The 27,725-nt window shown below is 37.9% G+C and overlaps 1 protein-coding gene across 1 annotated transcript in view; it reads left to right on the plus strand.

Moving 5' to 3' along the window:
- Positions 1–27,725, plus strand: part of fhit (fragile histidine triad diadenosine triphosphatase) — a 503,961-nt gene that overhangs the window by 74,958 nt on the left and 401,278 nt on the right. The window lies entirely within an intron of this gene.

Raw genomic sequence — 27,725 nt, forward strand, 5'->3', positions numbered from 1 at the left:
AACATAATGCTTTTTGACTGTGTCAGTTTGTGTAAATCCACTTGGGGTTGAGAGTATTTATTTTATCCCACATTAATGTCACACATGTCTAGTACAATTATGTGGTTTTGTTTAATTAATACAGTGTATACTTTTCTCTTGATTTACCCTGAAAGAATGGAAGTGAAATGTGACGACATGCCCCATAGGTGGGGTACATTGCATGAGCAAATGACAGCTTAAAATTTTACCTGACATAATCAAAAAAATATAAAAAATATACTCATTTTTGAGTTTGACAACAAACACATTGCTAAATACAGTAATCTCAGTCATTATTCACACTTTTTTCATGGTTTCTCAAAGAAATTAATAAAAGTATAGAATATAATGGCATATTTCTAATAGTGGCACATTGTAACGCAGTGTTACAAAGCACCCCACCTGCGCAACTGGAATTTAAACCGCTGCTCGTTTCTTCTGCTGGTTAGATCAGCATTAAAGAACGATCTCAACTGTTAAATAACAGATATAATATTGTAATAATATCAGATATATCTTATTTTAAATAAACACAAAAAATTTACTTAGGTAAGAAATAAACTTTCGCTATGGTTAAATAAACATTCAGTAACACCTTCCAAAGATTTTTTAATTTTGCACAATTTTTTCTCAAAATAATGTTGATATGGCAACTAGTAAATACACAGAGCTTCGTCATTCTGGCACGTGTGGAAAGTGTTAAACCATGCGTGTTACATCTAACCCCGCGTTAGGTTGTGCCCCGCGCTCCCCTATTTGTTAATAATAAAATAATAAACAATATTAAAAGTAATAGTAATAGGCTAACGATTAGTCGATTAATTGATCGTTAATTTAAACGATGGTATTGATAAAAAACCCAAACCATACCCAACCCTACTTACATGTTGTGGCATTACTGTCGAGTCCATGTCGTAAAAGTCACTCACCTTGCGACTGATTTACCAAAGAATCCACAGTGAAATGTATCGGATACAAATACATAAGGCTCAACTGAGACATTCACATTGTTGAAAATAAATAACCACATTCCTAACATTAGGATAAAGGTAATGTTATTTTTAGTCCTGTATCGCTCTTCTCTCCTCGTCATCTCACTAACACGCCAGTGGGCGGGGCCAAAGTTGCTATGATGAAGTAGGCGTTGATTTTCTTCTGCACAAGCAGTCGTTCTCTGGGCTTGGTTACAATAAAAGCTGTTTTTGGACTAACAAAGATTTTTTTCAGTTCTGAAACTCACAATTTCATGCATAACAATTTTTTTTGGTGCATTCATGGTTCAAGTGCGACAAAAATCCTAGGGTCTTGTACCACTCCGATGAACTCTGAATAAAAAGTGTTTCCAGAGGAAAGGATTGAGGGTTAATACAAATAAAACATCTCCAGTTGACTAGCAGAGTATTCAGAGTATTTCAAAAAAAAAAAAAAAAGAGGCAATCTGGCATTGGAATGTGTTTTTTTATTTTTTATTTATCTGTCTCTAAAAACAATTTGTGGAGACTCGTTCCAGTGAAATCACAAAACAAAATGCACACAAATGCGCCCCTGCTCTTGATATACAATCACTTATGAACATCTTTGGTTTAATGAGAAAAAAAAGAAAAAAAAAACTATACAAGGGTGGATTAGAAACCAAAACTTCTTACACACTTAATAAATGTTCTACCACCAGACTAGGGCTGGGCGATTTTTCAGATTAATTCGAATGTAATGTTTTGCTGCGATTTCATAATTTTTAAATCAAGAAATCGCGGTTTTGAATAAAAACGTTAGCAAATGTTACATTTAGGCATGTTGACATTACAGCAAAGATACCAGTTAAGAGAATAATTTTATCCAACCACATGATGGCGCGCCTGATTAACCGCTCTCGGGTGGCGTTATTGCGTTGAAAAAAACTAAAACAAGATGCGGGCAGTGGAATGGGAAAAAGCAAAGATATTAGACATGTGTTGAACTTTCTTCTAACTTGAGCGCCGCGTTTTTTATAATGCAGTTTTATGGGTGAGACGTTGCTAAAGACGCGAGACACGTGTGCAACAGCCAAACATAAAAAAAGAAATAGGACAAATAGCTCAATGGGATGCAAAAACCCATTAAGGAACTACTACTGTGTGTTTGATATTTCATGTTTGCATGATGGTGACAGGCTGAAAGGTGCTATTATTTTCTGTTTTTTACAAAGCATTTGCTTACTGCATTACTGCTGTTATTTATTGCTAGTACTGTTTGGCTAAGAAATATTTAGCATTTTTCTTATTTCATATTAAGTATATATATAAGGGGTACTTCTCCACTGGAAAGATCAATGTGTATTTTAATTTGGTCATTTATGTAGTAGAAATGTGAAATTATTTTAGAAGTTGGTGCCTTCTAGACTGAGAAAAGCCAGAAAATGTATTTTTGCCTCATGTGGATGAAAGACAACAACTCCCAGAACGCAATTGCTTCGCTGCCCTACGAGACCACTCCCAAGCCACGCCTACCAGTTGCATCACTTGCCCACCGTCGATTTAATTTTTATAGTAATAAAATAATTGAGTTCAGTTAGAGAACAGACACTGCAATTTAAAACTGAACGTGTCTGCTCAATACAGCATGAGCCGAACGAGAGTCGCAGCACAGACGCAGCAGGAGTCAGATTTTATTCATCAGAGAGTGAGGAGCTGACAGACCAGATGATCGAGGGAGATTTGGTTTCAAAGTAAAATATAAAAGCGCCTATTTAAGTGAGTTTGTCATTGTACCGTTTTGTTGTTGTGTTTTTCATTAAGAATAATTAACCCGCCCATGAATTCGCAGGAAGTTTGATTGACCGGCGATCTGACCAATCATAATCCGCCATTCGCCGAATCCGGCATTTTTGTCTGACAAAGCAGTCAAGAGAGTTCGTAGATTAACTTTGGTGGACTTGATCTTGAAAAACGGTGTGGACTGACGTCTTTCTGCGGTTGAATCAACATTCCTTCTGAAGTTCATTCATGTTTAATTGATACTATAAATTAACTAGAAGGAAGAGATGATCGGTTCACCACACATTAAAGAGCCACAAAACGGTATTTATTGTTTACATTTCTTTAAAAAATGACAACATTTTAGAGTTAAGACTTTGTTTCTTATTAAAAGTAACCTGCTCTGTCCTGTCTGTCAGCGCGTTGTCAGTATCCTTTTTGCTCTGCGATGTGTTTCGACTGCGTGAGAACGTGTGTGGTGTGAGAGCGCGGCTTGTCAGACATAGCAACGGTAACTAAAGGGGGTGGGTCTTTGCGAATGGTCAATTGGCACTAACTCTAAACTGAAACTAACATTAGCACGGCCGCATTGTTGTTCATTCATTCACGGTGCGTGTCCAGTCTGGCACGCTCAGTTCATGCCTATGGAAGCTTAACTTTTATAGGAATTCACTGAAAACACTCGCTTTGCTCTGCACCACTCCGTTATGAATGCCTGAGCAGCCGTGCTCATTTTATATTCTGTGAGTGAGATCCCACCCCTATGGGTGGGTTGGAAACCTACTACTGGCTGTAGCCTTTAGTCTCTGGCCAAAATAGCCTCCGATGATGCAAAATGACGATATTTGCGTCATCTGAGTTTTTTTTCCCAGACATAAAATACATAAATCTCTTGTTTCAGGAAGATCAGAGGGAGGGAAGTGCGATCATTCAAATATACTACCGGGTTTCGACTGATACAAAGCTTCATGCTAGTCGCTGAAGTAACCTTTTAAGATACGTTTGTACCATATTTGCCTTCATATTTCATGCATATTTTAAGATATTAAACAAAAGGCATTTGTTTTACATTTACACCATGATGATCACTTCAGGTGTGGTGCACTTGGAATATAACTTTTTTTTTTACCCAAAACACACCTGTCCCACCCACGGAGCAGATTGTATTAACACTTCTTTTTTGTTTACTCTTTTGTGTGTGTGGGGGTGTGTTTAGCTTGGCTACATTTTCTACATCTGCACATAAATACATACAATACATAGTGATAAATTAAGAAGACAAGGTCAAAATAAATATCCGCAGTCATATGCTGTTTATTTTGAACGTTTTGCATGACAGTTACGTTTTGCTGATACGTGCGTGGACAGGATAGTATATCTCCACTGAAGAAAAGAAAACACCGCTCACCTCGTGACCCGTTTTATATTGTAAAAAGACAGCTGGTCATATCCGGTGTCAGCTGTCCATTATTCAAAAGGCGAACATGTGGCTTCTAATGCACATCTGTTGTTAGTATCTCACCCTTGTCTGCATAATCAGAGGCCAGGGGTCATTGGAGATAGTCTTAGTGTTGGATGCCCTTGAGGATCGGCCTCGATGTTTACACCAACAAGGTGAACCAGGGCGCGCCTGAGGCGTACGCCGGATATTTACGACAAAAAAACATTGTCTGCTCTTGTCTAAAATAATTTAGGCTTTTTAATTCAACCATAAATCTAACATTCAAGTTAGCAGGGATTTTAAAAGGCCCCATAATTCACGTCTAAAAGCTGAGCTGGCGAATATCACCTCCAAAGCGGCATGCACGGTAATAACAAGGGTAATTTGCGGCAATGTTGTGCTGTAAATGTTTACCGAGGCTGCAAGCAACGACTGGCATTATGTTGACATCCACGAGGCAGTAAACAATTACGGTTAACGTGGAGAAAAGACGACGGGACACGAGCAACAGGTGTCTGGAGTTTTTATGAAACCTGTTTGACCGGCCTTCTCAGAATCCCCATCAATTCAAGCACATCCCGCTCCAGAAGACCTTGACAAAGGAGAGTTTTAGGTGCTCTCTCAAGTCTCTACGGGTTATGGCCTTTGCTTAACCTGCATGGATCTTGCTTTTCATTGTCACACTTTCTTCTATTTCCTTTTGAAAACAGTTTCATTCATCTGAAAAATTGGACACAACTGTACAAGCAAACACATAATCAAGACACATCCGTGCGTCCTTGACTTGACGGTTCATCGGAATTCTTTACTTGAAGAGGAATTGATTTGTAGCCTAATTCCTGTACTTCCAAAGAAAGGCAGATGGGAATATGTGGACAAGCGGGAACTGCCTTTGAAGTGAGTTTTAGCTGACATGGTACACTCTTCCCACGTGTCCGTGCAGCACCTCTTCCCCTCTTGCCACCAACTGTCTCATTAGGGACGGCAGAACCTTCGGAGGAAAAACTGTTGACTGCGCACAACAGCTTGACAAATTACTTCCACTTTTTTTCTCAGACAAAGGTTGATGATTCCGTAGTCTTCCTCACTGCAAGTTTGTTCTGAAACTAGCACTGAAACGTACCATCTGTTCATCATAGCGTGACGCTCTGACAACCTCTCGCCCATCACTCAAAATAACCTGCCATGCTTGAAGATTCGGAACAGTGTTTTGTTACCTTTACCGGTTTGAAGTCGACTGTTATGGAAATGCGAGCATCTGTGTTTGAGAGCACGGCTATCATTTCCTTTGATTCGATAAACTCCCACGGTTTGCATTTACATCAGCAATTGCTTGACTTCTTATTTGCCTTTTACTTCACATATTGGCACATTTGCATACAATTGTTATTTTTGCATGGTACACTAGCCTTGCCTCATCTTCGAGACATTGTTTAAATCCGAAGAATCCGTAAGACCCATTCTTAAAGGATTAGTTCACCCAAAAATGACAATTCTGTCATCATTTACTCACCCTCATTTTGTTCCTTTCTTTCTTCTGTGGAGAAATTTGCTGGAAGACTTTGCTTGTTCCTCCTTTCAATGGGGACTGGAGTTTTCAAGCTTCAAAAAGGATGCAAAACACTTTAAAACTATTATAGTTTTATGTGAATTACCATCTCACTATTTTAGATTTTTACGGTTATTCTTAACTTGGTCATTTCCTCACGCAAAGTTTTCATATGACTACAAATCATTTGAACCATTTTTTGATTATTTTCTGGTGCTTTTGCACCTTTCTTGAAGATTGAAAGCTCCAATCTCCATTCTTTGTAAGAGCACGGGAAATAGCGACCGGCATAGTCTTGTCCTGACACAAGATTACTTTTGCTTTCTCTATAAAGCAAAGTCATGAGAGTGAATAAATAACAGAATTTTAACGAGTTTGTTTGCCCATTCAATCTTAAGATATTAGGTTAAACTTATTTGGCTTGCTGTCCACTGATGAGGGGATCGATGAAGCAGCTTCAACTCGAGCTCTGTATCGTCGACCAAACGAACCGCACCAAAGGGGAAAACGAACTCTAGTACGATTCAACCGAACCAAATGAGGGAGGTGTGAAAGCACCCTAACTCTCGGGGATACGCTGAATAAGCTAAAGTCCCAAAAAGTCGGCGTGTTCCTTTAAGTACTACCTAATAGACCTCCAATGTATTATAATGTGTAGTTATTATACATGTTACCTTTTAAATCATGCTTTTAGTACAACAAAAAATAAGAAAGGAAAACGACTCTCGATTACCTGTATTCCATCCATTACAAGTATTTAAATAGACAGCAAGGTTATTCAGTTTAATTCACAAGGCTGTATTCATTAAACTAATGCTCGCTGTTATTTCCCCAGAGATGGCCAATCTCTGTTTAAAGTATGTTTGTGTTTCTCATCATGAAATGTTTTGTTTGTGTTGAATATAAATGCAAATTAATCATATCTCTACAGGTCATGTTTACGTTATTGTGCAAAATTAGAACAATGGAGTTTAATTTCTGTGTATAATGCCGGCAACAGCAATATGTGCAATGACAGGTTAGGATTAAAAACTCCTGAAAGTTGTTTTGATGTAATTGAGATCTTATTTGCATTTCAAAAAAGCTATATGGTGTAGTGGATATTTCTGAGAGCTGTTAATGAAAACAAAGATGCTCTTCAGATGCTTGTTACGACCCCTGTTTCCTTTAGCTCCCTGCGCAGAAGCAATCAAAACTCAGATTGAAGTCTAGAGGCAAGACCTCGGTATGGAAATGTACATTGTCCTTGAACTACTGTAATTAATTACAGAGGACACCATACCGAATATGCTTTTGGAGCTGGCTACATAGTAAGTAGTTGTGTTGGATACATCCAGAACACACACACACACACACACACACACACAAACACAAAATAACCTCTCTATCTCTTGACTTCATATTTTCTAAATCTAAATTGACAGGCATTGAATGCGCATTCAGAAATCTAGCCTTCTAGCTTTAGTCAAACAGGCATGTAGCCTGTTGGGATTCATTTGAAAAGATGAATGCCCAGAGACTTCTGCCTTTGTGTAGTATTTCTGTAGTCTCAGGACGTACTATAAAGTCCCCTCTCATCTCTTCACCATGGTAACTGCTGTTTTCTCGTTGTGATTTATGCACCAATGTGTTAAGGGGTCAGAATAACTACATATCACCATGAGGCTGTTGATTAAATGGACAGTTGCTCTACAACCAATCAGAGCAACAGAGTAAGTGACATATGTTGAGCGACGCACAGTAGTAGTGGGAAGTTGTGATCTTTTTACGGACTCGGATCTTTGAATCTCGTTCAACAAAATTAACAAATCTTTTTTCAAGTCATTTCGTTAATTTCAGCAGAATATAATTATAATGTCACATGTTAAATTCCCCAACACATCTAGTATTTATGCAAATGTTGGTCACATTTAGAATAAATGATAAATTATAAACTAATGCAGCCAAGGCCAGACTTTAAGAACGAAATGATTCATTAATTGCTTAGCTGGGTATTCAGGCTATGCAGTCTGTTTGTTCACCTCAGCTCTGAATCCGACTCGTTCTTTCTTTTTGTCACTTCACACTTAATCATGTCTGTTCCCTGGAAAGATTAGTTCGCTTTAGGGCTGGGCGATATGGCCAAAAAGTGATCTCGATAAAATCTTTTAATATCAGTCGATATCGATAATTATCACGATAAATGTCAAATATTTCTTTCTTTCAATGTTAAAGGCAGATTTTTGTCTCCTAAGTGAAAGTTGTAGAAACCAGACTGTTAATTGTGGTTTTAAATTACTTTTTTATTTTTCAGAATATGACAAACACTTCACGTTTTTGAATTCCTTACACTTTTCCAGTCATTTTTCCTTAAAATACATTTTTTGATAGAAAAAATGAATGTCTTAATTTCTGCATGTTCTAATAGGTGATATTGTTTCTAGTCATGAAACAGGTTTGTGTTGCCTGACATTGGCATATATCTTCGGCACAGTATGCAGTGTCGTATTAATAATATTACATGATTTGACAGTGAGTTGACAGTAGTAGTAGTAGTTTGAGTTAGGAGGATGTACATGTATGTTCACTAACAAAAACACGGACACCTGTAAAAATTGTAGCAACCTCATTTTGATATGGTCAAATTAAAATATTACAACTGAGTTTTATTAAAATTAACCATTGGTCTTCCATAGTATCGTAGATTTAGATCACGATAACCACAGTTAAAAACATGCATATAGCTCTTCACTACCATGGTAAAATATATCTATATGGTTTCTTATGGTATTTGTATGAAAAACAGTAGACCTAGCCTAAAACATTTAGTATAAATGCACAAATACTGTATTAATATTCCATTACTCCTTTAATAAATGTAATACATGTCTACATTAATAATATAATACAATTCTATATGAATATCGCACATTTCTGCCACAGTACCATGGTGCAGTAGTCAGTGTCACAACAGTAAATTCTTGGTAAATTATGGATAAGATTGAAAAGCCTTCTGACTGTATCATTGCGCACAGTGTTCTAGTGCTCTAGTGAGCTTGTGCTGAGCACTGAACTTTGACCCGAGCGGATAAATTGTCTGTGTGACGCGGTTCAAATGAGTAACAATTTGTGATACCTTTTCTCAACAAATTCGTCATCTTTGGATGATGACTCAAGGTTAGTTTTACTTTTGATTCAATGTTCATCGCCCCTTACACTTATTTTTTCCTTCTGGTGTTGAGTTTCTTTGCCAGTAGAGGGTGTACTTTTGATGTGCAAGTTAAAAGCTGCACGCTGACTGGCTGCTGTCGCGTTTATTTCTGCTGTGCAGTTGGGTGTTAGAGTAATCTATATAGAGTAAAAATGTCCAGAGCTTATCATCGTTATCGACATTAATTTTATCGCGATTCGATATGATATCGTTTATCGGCCCAGCCCTAGTTCGCCTCTTCAGGTTCGAGTCATTCGTTTACCAACTCACAGCCCCATTTAGCATAAGCCCCATAGGCTGAATGCATAAGATCCTGAACAGAACCGATGGCATGTAGTGCATGCCCGGTCAACACAAAATGAACTAATCCCTCTATGAAACAACTCGTTGTCACATTAAAGATTAGTTAAAAAAGAATGAATCTTTCATGAACGACATATCACTAACTCATAGTTGTCGTTTACATGTCTATCTGTACTGCTTTAATACTGTGATGCTTTTTAATGTAAAATACAAATATAAAAAAAACTGCATAGTTGTCAACAGAACTCAACAGCACACACGCTGGAAGAAGTAGAAAAAGAAGATGAGTGTAAACAATCTTTGCCGGTGTTGTAAATATAGTTTAAGGATACACGGAGTAGCTACTTTAGCCTGACGTCGTCATACTCATATTCAAATGAATTCAACCCAAACGCTCATGACGTGGATGGTTACGTTACTGCCCATCATCGAATAAAGCCCGCCCTGACAATTTGATTGGTCTGAGCAGCTTTGGTTCGAGCATAATTGCTCCACAACAGATCAAGTCCAGAACGAACATCCCGACCTCAAATGTTGTAGGCGGGCTAAGTTCGGCTGGCACCTAGGCTAGACCTTGAGCATAAGACCCCCTGTTTCTTACTAACTGCAATTCTACTTTTTTTTCCTATGGTAAACTTATAGGCCCTATAGGTTTTGGCTCCAATTTGGGTTCAGGAAGTAAACCCTGTGACCTGTTAAACTCAGGCACCTATGAGCAGAGTTTGTATCCATTTTAGGAGGAAGAACTGCTTAAGAGCGAATTGTTCCTCATCTCTTCCCATCTTAGTAGCCAGACTCATTACTGGGCACATTTCAACCCCAGACACCATCTACCCCCCAACCCCCAAGCCAAGTGACTCCTGTTTCCATCATAATTACTTACTTGGTTTCACCTTGAGTTCACAGCGTGTGCACCGCACTTTATTTATCCCCTGGTCATTCTTATTCCAGACCCCTAATTGGCTGCCGTGGCCGTCCTGTCTGTCACCTCTGTGTCTCACCCCTGCTGTCACGTAGACCTTTGGTGAGAATAAACTCCGTAAAATCATAATATGCATTTTCTATCTAACCTTTAAAGGAAAACTCAGCTTGACTTCACTTTTAGTGCAGGGGTTAAGTATGCCTCCTCAGACTAGTGGTTTCCTAATTATTCATGTGAAGCTATAGTGAGGAAACGCAGGAAACAAAGTGGAAAATGTCCTTGGTCTAAGGTAGAAATCTGTCTTTTGAGCTATGGTCATGTTCCTATTATACTAAATGTCTTGGTTATAAATCAATATTTATGAACAGAACAGTCTAAAATGATGGTAATTTAAAGGAACACTACACTTTTTTTGAAAATACGGCCTAGAAAATCGCAACTTTTCATTTTCTGTCGGTCTTAGTACACGATGTAACTACAGAAGAGTCAAGTTTTAAATAGGAAAAATATCAAAACTCTTTGGTCATTTTTGAGCGAGATGCTAATGGTCTAATCAGATTCAATGATATATGCTAAGCTATGCTAAAAGTGCTACCGCCAGACCCGGAGATCGGCTGAATGGATTTGAAAACGGTAAAACTAAACTGTTTAACTCTAGGGGAGTTGGAAAATTAGCCTATTTTAAAAAAGTGGAGTGTTCCTTTAATTGGTTTTATTGTACATCTCGCAGTCAATTAAAATATGTAGTTGTATATGATTGTAACAATGTTAAAGGCTCAGGGAAGAGGAGGCGGGAACCGGCGAACATTCAACATAACTTTAAACACAAAATAAACAAACAACAAAATGAAAGTAAATGAACATAAAATCCAGACATGTGCCTCTCTCGTCCTTCACTGTCGTCACTCCTCCTCTTATCCTTCTGCATCTCCTCCGTGGGACTTGAGACCGCTTATTAGCACTTGCGCCACCCGCCTTAACCATTCCTGCGGCTGTCGGCCCGCCCTGCCTGCCACAAGGTCTTTATAAACATTGTTTTTTTTTAAGTAGATCAAATATTATATTATATTATATTATAATATTAAATCTAATAATGCCAGTAGGTTTGTGGGTTAGGTTAGCTCTGAATGTTGCATGAGGTTTTAGAAGTCACAGAACAGAATACAATTATTATTATTAGTGTCAAATTTAATAAATGGATAAAGCGTGTAAAAATATATTTAAAAAAATTGCATTAAACATACACTATATTGCCAGGCCAAGCTCAACCCCTAAAAAACAACCCCACACCATAATCATACATAAACTTTACACTTGGCACAATGCAGTCAGGCGAGTACCGTTCTCCTGGCAACCACCAAACCCAGACTCGTCCATCGGATTGCCAGACAGAGAAGTGTTGAGGTTCCAAGCTAGCTGTACCGATACTAAATTGTGATGTGTAAACACTGCAGATCACTGATTGGTCAAGAGAGAATCGTCACTTCCAGCGTCATTGGATTTGTGACACGAGACACCAAACCCGCTACAAACAAAAGGGGTGTCCCAATACTTTTGGCAATATAGTGTATGTACAGTGTATTCATCGTAAACCTTGTAAGTTTGGCAGACATCATTTGCTGAATTGCTTTTATGAAACACTTTTTATTCTGTATAAAGCTCAAATAGTTGTGATTTCTTAGGCAGCAGTAATGATATATTAGTGCTTTTATATCTTTAAAAAACAAAAATCAAAACAAAACATCTATTTATTTTGAATAATGCCTGAACGGCATTATTTCTTGGTCAAGTATCATATTCTCATGAAAATCAATGCTTCTAATTCTACAAAAAGACAGTACGTGATAAATGCGCTTATTACAGTTTTTTTTAATTTTCTCTTAGCCGTTGATGCTCTTTTCACATCGTGTTCATTTCCATCAGCTTCCTGACAGTATAAGCTTTTCACTAATGTGTTTTATTAAGTGGTCTAATGTGTGAATAGTCACAATGTATCCTTCCCCTGTTGTGCTCTGGGTAAAACTGTTAGAGGTTTGATAAGCTTATTATCTGTATTTTAAGACATTGAATAAGCTTGTTTTCCCCAGTCCACCCACAAGGTTCTTGTTGAGGCGCAATGTGGTTTTATTCAGTCTTCTGTTGTCATTTGGCTTAAGGGACGCTCCAGACTGACAGTTTGGACAGATAGCTTTCTACATGTACCTCTCGAAGAGCTCATGGGTTGAATTATGTGGCCCACTGCTCCGTAGATGGGCAGCACTGGATGCTTACGAACTGACAGACCAGTCCATCCAGTGCCCCCGTGGACTAGTTGAGTCTACTGCTGTAAAACCAACTCTGGGATAAACAACTCCATTTACAAAGATACTTTTTGACAGCATAGCATATACGCTTGGTTAAAATGACCTAGGAACAATCTCAAAAGTTTGTTAAATGTATGTTGGTGTTTCTGCAGCTATGAGAACTTCTGTGTACTTTGTAACAAATCAAAATCCCTTAAAGGTCCCATGTTGAGGATTTTTGAATTATTTTATAATGTTTCCTGAGGTATGCTTTTTACATCATCAAATGTCATAATTAAGAAATAAAAGGCATTTAGCTCTCTGGCTTGAATGTTCTGTTTGAAGGGGCGTGTCTGCTGTGAGACTTCAGTGTAAACGCCCACTGCTGTGATTGGCTGACATCTTTGCATTTGAAATGCGCATTACATGTGGAACCCCTCTCGAATACTTTTACTAAATTTTTTTAGTTTTACAGCTGTCGAGATGAACGAATCGTGAAAGTTTTGATTATAGCATTATTTTTAGATCGTTTCCCACCACATGAAAGACTGCAGTGATGAGCGTTGAGTACACAGACGGTCTGTTGATCGCGTGAATGCAGTGATCTTGTCATTGGAGCGCTATTTCTCTCACAAAATGCTTTCACCACAACTAACAGCAAACACGACATTGATATGAATACAGTAAGAGCTTCGTTGTGCAGCATAACAGCGTCATTCATTATAACGGCAGTTTGGGCAAGTGTGCAGATATACATATTAATTTTGCATTAATGAACACTGATACTTACGGTTTGTGGCGGTGCTGACCAGTGTTGTGCAAGTTACTTCCAAACTGTAAAACATTATGGATTAGTTGTTACTGTTATTTAAAAGTAATTCTTTACCTTAAAATATTAATCAGAATTGTAATGTTACATTACTCCTGTATTACTATTGAGTTACTTTCACCAAAATAACTACAGAAGTAGAATTGAACATTCTAAAATGACAAAATGTAGGCTACTACAGAGCATTTAACATCCAGTAGCAGGCGATAGGATGAAGCATAATGACTGTGGGCTATCCAGGCTACTAACAATATATCATAATTGGCAAAGTGAAGGCTCAAGACAATTCAAGAAAGGATGACAGACAGAATCACAAACAATCCAAGTCTGTTAAAAGTATAGTAGAGGTAAAGTGATTATCTGGCAATTTCCGGGAATAGCTTGGGTCTATTTGTATTAGAAACAACAGAACTGTATGTAAACTCTAAAGGCCATGACAGGATGCACATTTGTTATTTTCTTATTGTTGTCATCATTTTATTATCTTTGAATTCAAGATGTTCACCTACAACACAAAACCTCCATGCACAAAGTGCAAGATATGTTTCTATTTCGCAACATCGATAGTTCTTTCAGTTTTAGACAAAGGTTGCATTTGACTGCATTTTCATTTGACTATTACGTTCTTCTTGCCCTTATCTCTGACAAACTCGAAGTAATACGCATACATCCATCTTGCGAATGTACAGTCTTCTTCTGCCATCTTCATCCATTAAGCCTTGTTTATATTTTTGTTTGGCTCCGCAGCGCGAGCCTCTGCTGACTGCGCGCACGCCTCGTCCGTTTGGGGAAGTGTTTATACTTGATGTGCTCGCCGTTGTGCTATTCTTTGAAACGACATAGCCTTTAAAGGTGAACTATGTAAGATTTTTGCAGTAAAATATCCAAAAACCACTAGGCCAGTGTTATATATTTTGTTCAGTTGAGTACTTAGAATATCCCAAATGTTTGCAACTATTTGTAAATCGTGAGAAATTTCTATTTTAACCAGGGAACCGGGACGTGTGAGCTATGTGTTTGAGGCAGTCGCCTGTCGATTGCGTGGTATCTGCGTTACCCTTGGTTTCCGGTTTTATGTAGCAGAAACACTGTACTCTCACTGCATTGTGAACAAGTGTCATAGCAGCCACCGAACGAACGTCATAACTTCCTTTTCAACACACTCAGATATATCTAATACGATAAACAGAGTTGCGTTACCTCAGACTCATGACTGGAAAAGAGGAAGTGGCGCCGGCGACCGTGTCATAATAAAAGTCCCACCGGCGACTATGCCATAATAACAGTCCCGCTCTTCAATCGCTCCTGCAGCCTTTCTCAGCTCCACAACACTCGGTCCTGCTCTGCTTCATACTACAGTAACGTTAATAATCGCATCCATGAACATGATTTCAACCTGATTCCTATCCTGACTCTTTTCCACCGGCTGTAAGGTGAAGACCACATGTCCCAAAATTCTGCGCTCAAACGTGGCATCATCAAACTACGCCTTTGTTTTGAACAGGCGACCTCTAGTGGACGTAAAAGTTACATAGTGTAGCTTTAAGCCTTCTTTAGCCACTTTTCCACTTGCCAGCGCAAGCTGTCATTTAGTCTTTATTTACAAACTTGGACACCACACGCGGCTTTTAACTGACCACGAACAGGTAATAACTTATTTGCATTTTTCATTCGTTAATGTCTCGCGGTCTTGCTGGAATTATAATTTTTTTGAACAATTACATTTTGGGCTAAAAGTGTGTTGTAACGCAAGCATTACTGAACATGCGCCGAGTAAAATATTACTAAAAAATGATTAGTAATGCCTTACTACTACATTACAGCAAAAAGTAATATGTTACTGTAATGTATTACTTTTGTAACACGTTACTCCGAACACTGGTGCTGACGAATCCATTTCGTAAAAGTCTGTTTGTAAAGCCTATGCTGACATTACGACTGAATTAAATGTAAAACATAAACTGAATGTATTTTCATCAAATTCTCTGGGCGGGCAAAGCAGAGAAACGGGAGGTAAAAAAACTCATAATGTGACATTTTCATGCCATGGGACCTTTAACACTCTGTTTTTACACATTGACTATTGTTAGTCTAAAAGTAGGCATGCTTTAAAGAACCCATTTCTTTTTAACTAAACCAATGTCATTTACATCACATCTCAAATTATGTTTTTTTTTTTTCCACTCTTCAAACATGCTCTTCACTGACATTTAAAAAAATAAATAAGAGGCCAAATTATTTGTCATGGTGGAAATGTCGCCACAACTGATAAATCATTCATTATTTGTGGGGGCGGGAAATATGTGAAAATAGGATGGGATAAAATAGGAAAATATGTTTATTTGTACTTTGTTTAGATGATCTAAGATGATGATATTTTAATAATTATAGAGTGCTGCAAGGAAACAAGTTTTCAATTTAGCAAAATGGAATTTTGAAATAAGGTATTTTTTTCATGACATAAAACACACCAATAATAACCCACTTGTGATTTAAAAAAAAAAGGAAAAAAAAGTTTTTACGTGTCTTGAAGAAGGCGATTGCTAGCAAATGTCGTCACGGCGAACTCATCTACTCACTAGTTTTCACATTTGTGTTTATAATCACGCTCTTGCAATTCTAATTCTGGGAAAATGTTTTTAATAAAGTCTGAAAGAGTTGCAGGAAGACTGGTGATGGTGACCATGGTGTTGTTCATTTATAGCCTAAGGTTAGCTTATTATTTCTGATGATTGCATTTAGGTTTCAAAAGGTGTATTCATTTGTGAAAATGATCTTGATGGACAAAACGTGTAAGTATCATAAACGTATGTTGATCACAGAGCTAATTTTTTAGAGATAATTAAAAAGCCTATGGAAAAATCCTATTGTGTTTTTGGTGAGGGAACCAGTGTGATGCTCTGGATTGGCCTACAAAAATACATCATCTCTGCACCACTCTATTCTCAGTATTGATCAAAAAAATTGTAAATACAAGACAGTGTTAATTGATCTTCATATAACGGAGAGAAAATTTTGTTTTAATAAAAATCAACCATAAGGTCATAAAAGCGCCTGTAGCTTCAGTAGCACCAAATCATGAATTTATAGGATGTCCATATTTTAGCGTAGCCTTCGTGCCCTGTATGAAATATTTGTAGAATTTAATAAACCTGCCAGAGTGTTAAGATACATTGGTGTTAATGGTACATAGATGGGTTGACAGACATACTTTATTGTTCCCCAAGGGAAAATTCAGACCAAAAGTTTCAAAGCAATAGACCACATTATTCATAAGACTTAGCATCTTAAGAATAAAGATAATGCATCAAAAATATCTGTCCATGTTCTGTCAGAAATAAAAAGATTATCTTTAATAACCCTCATTATCATTTGAATCTTATTGCATATGACTTGTTTTGTTCCAGCCCTTCGCCTTGGCACAGTTTCCGCAGTTATAGCTTTATCCTAAGCTTTTCCCTTTTTTTCTGGCCAGACAACTCAAAGCTTTGATGTAGATACCGTGGAACACTTTTCATTAACTGACACTTTAAAAACAACAACGCTTATCAGAAATGTGTTATTCACTCATATTCTTCACATTGGCATGGATGCGGTGGATTTGCCAAATGGATTTTGTCCACTAATGAAAAGCACACATTTCGCACGTTACTTGTGAATCTTAACATTTACACTTCTTTAAGTTGTCGGTGTAGGTCACTCTCGTCAGCTTGTTCTCATTTCACAGGCGTTCTTGTGTGTATGAAAGGTTAGCGCAAATTAATTTCAAGATGTTAGATTGTGGAGTGAGATGAAGACTATTTAATAAATGTATGTAATATAATTATGTAATTAAGCCACTGTTTTTTTCTCACTTTTTTGGGAAAAATTAATCGAATAACACACACACACTCACACTCACACTCACTTGCACACACACGCACACACACACACACACACACACACACACACACACACACACACACACACACACACACACACACACACACACACACACACACACACACACACACACACACACACACACACACACACACACACACACACACACACACACACACACACACACACACACACACACACACACACACACATATAACATTGTTATATATATATATATATATATATATATATATATATATATATATATATATATATATATATATATATATATATATATATATACAGTGTATATATATATATACAGTGTATATATATATATATATATATATATATATATATATATATATATATATATATATATATATATATATATATATATATATATATATATATATATATATATATACTATTTATGAATTATAATGCTAATAATTGTAAAATCTTTGTAGTGTTTGGAATAATAATATCTTTGAAATTTTTGAAATAATTATTTTTTTTTTTTTTCACTGCTTAATTTCTTGGGGTGAAAAAACAATATTTCTGTATATTACTGTAGTTGTATTATATATAATTTATAACACTTTTGAGTTTGTAGTTTGTAAAGTCATTATATATTTAATTATTATTTGATGAATTAATGAATTCATTCCAGGCATATGGGTTGCCAACTATCTATTTAACTGAACGAAATACGAGTCATGTGACACAAACGTTTAAATATGACAATTATCCAATCATATACTGTACATTTGATATATTCACCTCAGTCAAATTTGTGGTAAAATACATCTTGAGGCAACTAGGTGTATTTAATTAATAGCCCTTTTTCCTCCGAACAGGACAAAACGTCTTCTCACTGTGTGACTTCCCTTCAATATAGCAGTTATTCTACACCTCACAAACCTTTATGTTCAGTTTTAATGTAACCTCAAATTGTGCCATTTAGTTTGTATCATTTAAGGTCTTAAGGATGGCTGTTGGATTTGTAGGCTTTGCTTCATGAATGCAAGGCTAGTCATGCAATTCAAATCCATAGACACTGGGAAAACCCACAGTGAGAAACGATTCATTTCTCCTCTACACATTTCTCAGAGGATGGTAATATATAATGGTCCACCTTTGAATGTGTTCATGAATTTATGATCGGAGGCGTAAGCTCTCAATGCACTACCATATCTTTCCAGCGTGCATATACTCGTTAATTTTGATAATTCATGTATATTGGAATGATAATATTTACTTAAAAGTCTACAGTGTGTCCGTCTCTGTGTTTGTTTTATGAAGGACAGGCACGGAGACAGTCCACGGGTTCATTAAACATGTCTGATTAAAAGGATTTTTTGCCCTCAGGCTCATTTATCAATTTGGTTTTTCTAAACTAGAGCAAAAACTAGGATGAAAGGAGGCAGCATTGTATGGCACAGGTGTTTTGCGCTAGTTTTTTATTTTTTTTATTTATTTTTACAGTAGGGTGGCTTTTCCAGGGCACTTTTTGTCTTTTCTATGATATGCTGGCTCTTTTGAAATTTCATACATACCATATTTTGCTGACAGCTCCTGTTTAAAAGTTTTTGTTCGGTAAGATTTTTCTTAGTCTCTTATGCTCACCAAGGCTGCATATATTTTATTAAAAATATATATATATATTTTTATAAAATATGAAATATTATTAAAATGTAAAATAACTGTTTTCTATTTGAATATATTTTAAAATATATTTTATTTCTGTGATCAAAGCTGAATTTTCAGCATCACTACTCCAATGATGTCACATGATCCTTCAGAAAAGAAACATTTATGATCATCAATGCTGAAAACAGAAAAAATTCAGGATTCTTTGATGAATAGAAAGTTCAAAAGAACAGCATTGAATCTTTTGTAACATTATAAATGTCTTTACTGTCACTTTTTATCAATTTAATGCATCCTTGCATCCTGTTAATTTCTTCTTTAGTATCAAGTCCCCCCCCCAAAATAAATAAAAATGTTTTACCGAACCAAAAGTTTTGAACGATAGTACAATGTTGCAAAAGCTGTTTTCAACATTGATGATAATCATAGGCCTAAATGTTTCTTGAGCAGCGAATCATCATATCAGAATGATTTCTGAAGGATCATGTGACTCTGAAGACTGGAGTAATTAGGGCCAGAGCACCGATGGTGTGAGGACCCTATTGTAATTGCTCAGCCTATTATTATTATTATTCTTCCAAATGAATCGTATTTTTGAGGGCCTAAACATACTTAAAAACTCATGAAACTTTGCACACACGTCAAAAGTGGTGAAAATTTACATCTGATATGGGTTTCAGAATTAGGTGTGGCAAAATGGCTCGATGGCGCCACCTACAAAAGTTAATTTATGGGTATGAAATTCGGACACATATGCAAGCCCAATACCTACAAAAAAGACCCTGGGTGCAAAATCTGAAAACCAACAGCAAGTGAGATATTTCGAATTTTCTCTGCAAAATTTTTGCAGTTTTTGCCATTTCCCGGCGTTGTACTTTAACGAACTCCTCCTAGAGATTTAATAAGATCAACATCATATTTACACAGTCTAATCTGAGAAGATCTTGAGTTTTCGCTGAGTTTTCCCATACATGTCTATGGCGGCCTCACAAAGTTCGATGTTTTGCCATAAAACAGGAAGTTGTTGTAACTCGGGCATACAATGTCCAATCTACCCCAGACTTCACATGTTTGATAATAGTCCTGGCCTGAAGACATCAACATGCCAATATTCAGTCACAGTCATAGCGCCACCTGTGGGCAACAGGAAATGCCTTGTTTTATATTGTGATTAACTCATTGAGATTTAACCAGAACAACATCATATTTGCACAGTCTACTCTAAAGGCCTTGGTGATGTTAAATTGTGAAGATCTTGAGTTTTCGCGGAAGGGCGTGTCTGTGGTGGCTTCACAAAGTCTGATGTTTCGCCATGACACAGGAAGCTGTTGTAAGTCAGGCATACAATGTCCGATACGCCCCAAACTTCATATGTTTGATAAGAGTCCTGGCCTGAAGACATCTACATATGAGTTTCAGAATTATGCATGGCAAAATGGCTTGATGGTGCCACCTACAAAAGTTAATTTACGGGTATGAAATTCAGTAGACACATATAAAAGTCCAATACCTACAAAAAAGACCCTGGGTGCAAAATCTGAAAACCAACAGGAAGTGAGATATTTAGAATTTTCTCTGCAAAATGTTTGCAGTTTTTGCCATTTCCTGGCGTTGTACTTTAACAAACTCCTCCTAGAGATTTAATCAGAACAACATCATATTTGGTCAGTCTAATCTAAAGGCCTTAGTGATGTTTAATTGTGAAGATTTTGAGTTTTCGCTGAAGGGCGTGTCCGTGGCAGCCTCACAAAGTTCGTTGTTTCGCCATAAAACAGGAAGTTGTTGTAACTCAGGCATACAACGTCCAATCTGCCCCAAACTTCACATGTTCAACAAGAGTCCTGGCCTGAAGACATCTACATGCCAATATTCAGTTACAGTCATAGCGCCACCTGCGGGCAACAGGTAATGCCTTGTTTTACATTGTGATTAACTTCTCATTGAGATTTAACCAGAACAACAACATATTTGCACAGTCTAATCTTATGGTCTTGGTGATGTTAAATTGTGAAGATATTGAGTTTTTGCTGAAGGGCGTGTCCGTGACAGCCTGACAAAGTCTGATGTCTCGCCATGACACAGGAAGCTTTTGTAAGTCAGGCATACAATATCCGATACGCCCCAAACTTCATATGTTTGATAAGAGTCCTGGCCTGAAGACATCACAGCGCCACCTATAACATTTCAACAAAGTGCCTCTCCCGCTACGTTTCACGTACAATTATGAAATTCGGTAGACACATGTAACAGCCCAATACCTACACAAAAGTCTCCTGGTACGAAATCTGAAAACCAACAGGAAGTGAGCTATTTAGAATTTTCTTTGCAAAATTGTTGCAAATTTTGCCATTTCCAGGCATTGTACTTTAACAAACTCCTCCTAGAGATTTAATCAGATCAACATCATGATTGGTCAGTCTAATCTGAAGGCCTTAGTGATGTTAAATTGTGAAGATCTTTAGTTTTCCCCAAAGAGCGTGTCCGTGGCGTCCTGACAAAGTTTGATGTTTCGCCATGACACAGGAAGTTGTTGGTCATAGCGCCACCTGTGGGCAAAAGGAAAGGCCATGTTTTACACTGTGATTAAGTCCTCATTGAGATTTAACCAGAACAACATCATGTTTGGTCAGTCTAATCTTAATGTTAAATTGTGTTAAATGTTGAATTGTGAAGATCTTGAGTTTTTGCTGAAGGGCGTGTCCGTGTCATGGCAAAAGTCTGATCTTTTGCCATGACACAGGAAGCAGTTGTAAGTTAGGCATACAATATCCGATCTGCCCTAAACTTCACGTTTGATAATAGTCCTGACCTGAAGAAATCTACACGTCAAATTTCAGTTATAGTCAAAGCGCCACCTGCTGGCAGAAGGAAGTGTGGCACATCAAAATTACTTTGCTGTACTTCTCCTATATTTACTTGCTTAAATGCATCTTGCTCACTATTCGCTGTTTTCCTGAGGCCACCGGGTAGCCCCCAAGTGCGAGGGCCCTTTCATCGCTGCTTGCAGCTTTATTGTTTTCTTGTATTTTTTAATAAAATAAATGCAGCCTTTGTGAGCATCAGAGACTTCTTCTAAAAACTTTTTGAACGGCAGTGTACATTAAGAGCATTACACTCACAAAGAGAATGGGAAGCCATGGGAATTCATTGGTCAAAAGTTGTTGGAGGGCAGACTTCTGCAGCCGCAATCAATTACCAAATGAGGTTACAGTACAGAAGTGTCTCGAATCTTAGAGGCTGCAGGATTTGATTTGGTTTATTGCGGTGAACTGGATACCGAGGCCATTCAGCTATGAATCGGATTCTCATTCAATATTTGCCGAAGTTCAATGATTATGACCTATGAGATTGCAGCGCACTGGTGGGGAAATCATAATCAATTCCTACGTCCCTGATGAAGAATCGCATTCCCCTTAAATCAATTATCCCATGTGTCTGGGACATATACTACATCTCAAGTGTCGCCTTCCAAACACACACACAGGAGTCTGAAGTCTGCCGTTAATTCATTTGTTTGATGAAGGACTCTGTGTATTCATGTTGTCATGAATCTGTTGGTTTTGAATTATGGTCTTCGGCTCGCATGTAAGCACTGGATTTTTCACACGAGTCTTTTGGCATTAATGCTGCCATTGAAATGTGTGTAGGATCCTACAAACCCTCCATCACGTGAAAGGTCAAAGTGACAAAGTCATCAATAGGCCGTTGGGTGCTCCTCTGGGAGCTCTGTAGGCTTGAAAACAGCCACCCTGCCGTTGGTTTAATCCTTTCTGTGCTCCTTTAGATGGCCTTTATCCATCTCTGCTTGTTCCCCTAATCTCATTTTGGCAACTAATGCCCTGCCCCTGAAAAGTTTGCTGACAGATCACTTGGAGATAATGACTTACATACACCAACAAATTGGATCTCTTGAGTTCTTTAACCCCGAGGGAAAGACTCATACTGTTATTTACTAGTCTGCACTTAGAATATAGCAACAGTTATATTTTGAGTCGGAGTAAGATGTATTAGGGCTGGCGTTTGGGATTCATGAACTGGCTGGCCTTTTGTTACAGGTGCATCTGAGCACTTCCATGGTTTGCTCTTATGAAGTAGTGATTATAACCCATGACCGACAGATGCCGCTAATATTTACACACTGCACTTTAAAAAAAATATTAAAATAGAAATTAAATTGTAATGAAAGCTCACTAAGCTCTTTTGATCAAATAAATGCAGCTTTGGTGAGCCCATGAGATTATCTAAACAAAACAATATTCTTAATTATTCCAAACTTTTGAATGGTAGTATATGTATGTGTATATATATATAATTTTTTGTCTCCTTTCTTTCAGAGTTCAGGTGAGGTCCTTTGAAAATCTCTGCCTCATGGTCAGTGGTTTTATGGTTTTATCATCCATACTCATTGCAGCTTGACATTGAGGGCAGTTAAACATATCCGCTGCCTCACTTTTTGAAGCAATTTCTTTGCTGCTGTTAAATACTGTGGCTTAAATCTATGGTTGTTCACGGGTTTTGCTTTCATTTATTAATGTTGGGTGCATTTCACGCTTTCAAATGTGTACATTTCTAAAGTGGATCCTTTGATAATGTGTGTGATTGACAGGTCTACATGTCTTGCATTTAAATATCTAGACCTTAAGTAGGAGACATGATTACACAAAGTGTCCTTCTAGATTTGTGCGAAGTGCTTTCGCTTTCAAGATATTTTCAGCAAAATGCCTGATCAAGAATTTTTCCACTATTCCTTGGGTGAATTCCAAATAAATGTAAAAAAAAAATGCCTGGGTCATTTTTAACCCCAAAATCAAAAGAACAAAATGGGAAATTATTCAGTTTATTTTAGTACCTTTGTTGTATTGTATCTATTGAGGCATTCTTTTTCTGCCCGTATTCAACATTATACAGTAAATAAATACAGATGCAGTCATACATTTACATAAAGTCCACCTGGCAGAATCTGTAAAGTATATATATTCAGATATAAATAGATATATAGATATAATAAATACATTTCTTCTATTGCTTAGTTTAGTTTTTTTTGCAAGCTGCATAATTGTTCCCCTTCATGTTGAGTTAGTATGTATGAAAAGTCATGACCATCATCACTCGCCTTTTTAAAGGGGCCATGAACTGAGAAATCAAATGTTCCTTGAACTTTTGACATTTAGGAGGTCATCATAGTATAAGAATATCCTGTAAGTTTCAGAACTGAAAAAAATCTTTATTAGTCCAAAAACAGCTTTTATTGTAACCAAGCCCAGATAATGACTGCCTGTGCAGAAGAAAATCAACGCCTACTACATCATTGCAACATTGGCCCCGCCCACGGGTGTGTTAGTGAGATGATGAGGAGAGAAGAGCGATACAGGACTAAAAATAACATTACTTTCCAAAGGATCCTACTGCTAGGAATGTGGTTGTGGCAAGCAGGACGAGGCTGAGGGCCGTTAGAACAGGTCGAGGCGCTCATTATCAATCAAGCCACCGGCCTCGCCCTGTTCTCACGGCCCTCTGCCTGGTCTTGCTTGCCACAGTGGTTATTGCTCACAGCAGCCAATCACAGCAGTGGGCGCTTACACTGAAGTCTCACAGCATCCAATCACAGCAGTGGGCGCTTACACTGAAGTCTCACAGCAGCCAATCACAGCAGTGGGCGCTTACACTGAAGTCTCACAGCATCCAATCACAGCAGTGGGCGCTTACACTGAAGTCTCACAGCAGCCAATCACAGCAGTGGGCGCTTACACTGAAGTCTCACAGCATCCAATCACAGCAGTGGGCGCTTACACTGAAGTCTCACAGCAGCCAATCACAGCAGTGGGCGTTTACGCTGAAGTCTCACAGCAGACACGCCCCTTCAAACAGAGCGTTGAAATCAGAGGGCTAAAATCAGGGTAGGAAAAATGCCTTTTATTTCAAAATTATGACAATTTTTGATGAAAAAATCATACTAACATTATAAGTGCACCCCAAGAAACATTATAAACAATGCAGTTCAGGACACCTTTTTAGCAGGAAACCCTGCTAAAAAAATACATATTTTACCCCCGAATGTGGGGACCAGGGACTCCCCCTTGAAATGCGTTTGGGCTTGTTTTGGGCTTGTTGTGAGTAGCAATTGGGCGAGTTTTATTATGAAAACCTGGCAACCCTGTAAACTGGCCCCATGCGCAACAATTCCATATACAGCTGTGACTGATTCATGATGTGTTACCTCTTTCTAGTTTGTGAACATTCATTCTTTTGGCCTTTAAGTCTGGCACTCCTTCATAAATTCCAAGATCAAAATCACAACATGCCGCAGATCAGCTGTAAGCGTTATCTCTGAACATGTTACATGCAAAAAATGTGAAATTCAAATGTGCTGTGTTGAACACTGCAGACACGCAGACCAAGTCATCTCAGTGCCGCATTGAGCGGCTGATTGATTTTGTCATAAATGCTCCCCGAATTTCCACAGAGGCAACGCTATTGTTCATTATCTACCTAGCTACTCACCAGGAGAAGCTGCTGGAAATAAGAATAACAAATGAGATGAGCCTGTGGGGGCGTCCAGAGGCCACAAGACCCGCGGCTGTTGATGCGCCCCTGCGCACAAATCAGAGTACATTTCAATCAAAACCATTATGTTCCATTGCTCTTATTTAAAGTCTGCGCTGTGGTCTCAAACCGCGTCTTCCACTGTAGGCCTGCACTTTTTAAAAGACGACTATATCTGCGTTCCGTCCTTTGATATTTTTCCGCATGATGATTCTTAGGACTGCGAATGAGATGATGGTGTGATAACTTTAGAGCGTCCTGACAGTTTTACTGGTAAGCCAGTGCTGATCAGAAAATTGAATCTAAATAAGATTTCTATACAGACGCTCAGTGCGGCGGTGTTCAAACACAGGTGATATAGGCTACATTGTAAGAGTTTTTCAATTAAAACAAGCTTAAATGCGATGTCTCCCTCGTCCAGCAGCACCTGTTAATCAGACGTTTCCTTTTGTTGTGGCAGATTGAACGAGCCGCATCTTAATAACAGAGGTGGATCTGCCGAGGGAATATGGGAACCAAATTAAAAATGTTTGTTTAGAATATAAGAAAAAAATATTTTCCTTGCACATCTGGGACTTACCTATATTGCAACAAAGATGGTAGTGTTTTGTTTATAATAAAAGATAAGCATGAATCAAAATGGTAATTTTGTAGTGCATATTGTGTATTTAAAGGTGCAGAAAGCATCCACTTAAAATTACATCTGAAGAAATTATTGGTATTTTTGATAGATGTGTTAAAGATGTGTCATTTCAGGGCACATTTTTTGTGTCATATAGTGCACATTTTGAGGGGAAAGCAATTTTATATTGGTGAAATAATAGTGGACCTTCTTGAGTGCACTCAAGTCCCATAATGCACCGCTGTAGATTGTCCACCCAATGTGCATGCAGTGTCTAGATAAAACCCGTCATGGTGCTTTCACACCGGACGCGAATAAAATCGCGCTATTCGCGCAAAGTTGGACACTTGAACATTTTGAGTTTACTCGCTTCATTCGCGTGCGAAATTCGCTTCATTCACGCGTGATATTCACGTCACAACAGACGCAAATATGCGTCATGGGAGGGGCTTCTGCCAGGCGGTTCGTCTCGTTGAGAAATGGCTGACATGGGCTGTGTTTACATGTCTTTTTTGTTAAAATACTACTGTTAATGTGTGACTTTTTCAGGCAATAATGTAGTTGTTTAAAGCTCAAATCTGTGGTTTATTTATAAAAAGAGTGCCTATTTGAACATTTTATCTGGCGTTTTCGGAGTTGTGAGCTCCAGTGGATCAGCGGCGCTCATTAACCCCGGTGAGAGCAGTCTTTCCTCGGCTAGTCCTTCAGACATTTGTCCCGAGCTATAATTCTTCTTTTGTATATGTAACGGGCGATCTTTGGTCTCATGGATCTATAATTTTTTCCCTGGCAAATCGTTTAGGCTGAGGGCAAAGTGAAGTTTCATTACTTTTTTACTTTTAGGCTATTTAACTTTACGTTACTGTTGTAGCCTACTAGCATTGACTTTAAATGTTTGACTGAATTGTTTGCTTTATTTCATGTATAGCTTATTATACCTTTTACTTATACTTTTGTATTATTGATCATACATAAACTTGCATTTAACAAAAAGAGACTGAGTTGTATTTCATGTCATTTAATGTTATAATCATATGCACACTTGTCTGAACCATATATTAATATATGATTAATATAAACCAGATTTTCTCCTCATTGTTGTCACTACTAGAGCAAGCTCTGAATATCCGCCAAAGTTCCGATTTTTCAACTCGCAAATCACGGGTCAAACGCTAAATTCGCTTAATTCCCGGCGTCATTTGCGCAAATCACGTTATTCGCACCGCCTCATTCATGCGAATCGTGCCGCAGAATGTCTATTCGCGTCTTTGCGTTGACTTAACTTGTAAATCACTCGCGCAAAACTCTTAATTTGCGTCCGGTGTGAACGCAGCATTAGGTTTACCCTGAACAAATTCTCTCATCTCATTAATATTGTATCGGTTGCCGTTCTTATTCTTCTTCTTCTTCCGCTCTGGAAGTCTATGGCAGCCCATAGAAACACTTGCGGGAAAGTTATCAAATTTAGCACACAGATAGAAGTCTGATTCAGTCTGAACTGTCATCATAGCAAATTAGGAGTCTCTTAAGCTTGGTTTATACTTGACGCATCCACAGTAATTGCGGAGTGGGCGGTAGTGCGCGTTGAGTGTGCAAGATCCCATTTCGCGTGTAACTTTTTTTGTAACTTTCCGCGTGGCTCTGCATCCGAAGAGGCACGAGTTCAAGGCGAATCTAGCCGAGCATGAAGTCTCATCACACCGGCACAAAGTTAGTTACTTATATTTACAAAATGAGCCTACAAAGTATAAATAAG

This window comes from Gobio gobio (assembly GCF_949357685.1).
Source record: "Gobio gobio genome assembly, chromosome: 19".
Taxonomy (NCBI): domain Eukaryota; kingdom Metazoa; phylum Chordata; class Actinopteri; order Cypriniformes; family Gobionidae; genus Gobio; species Gobio gobio.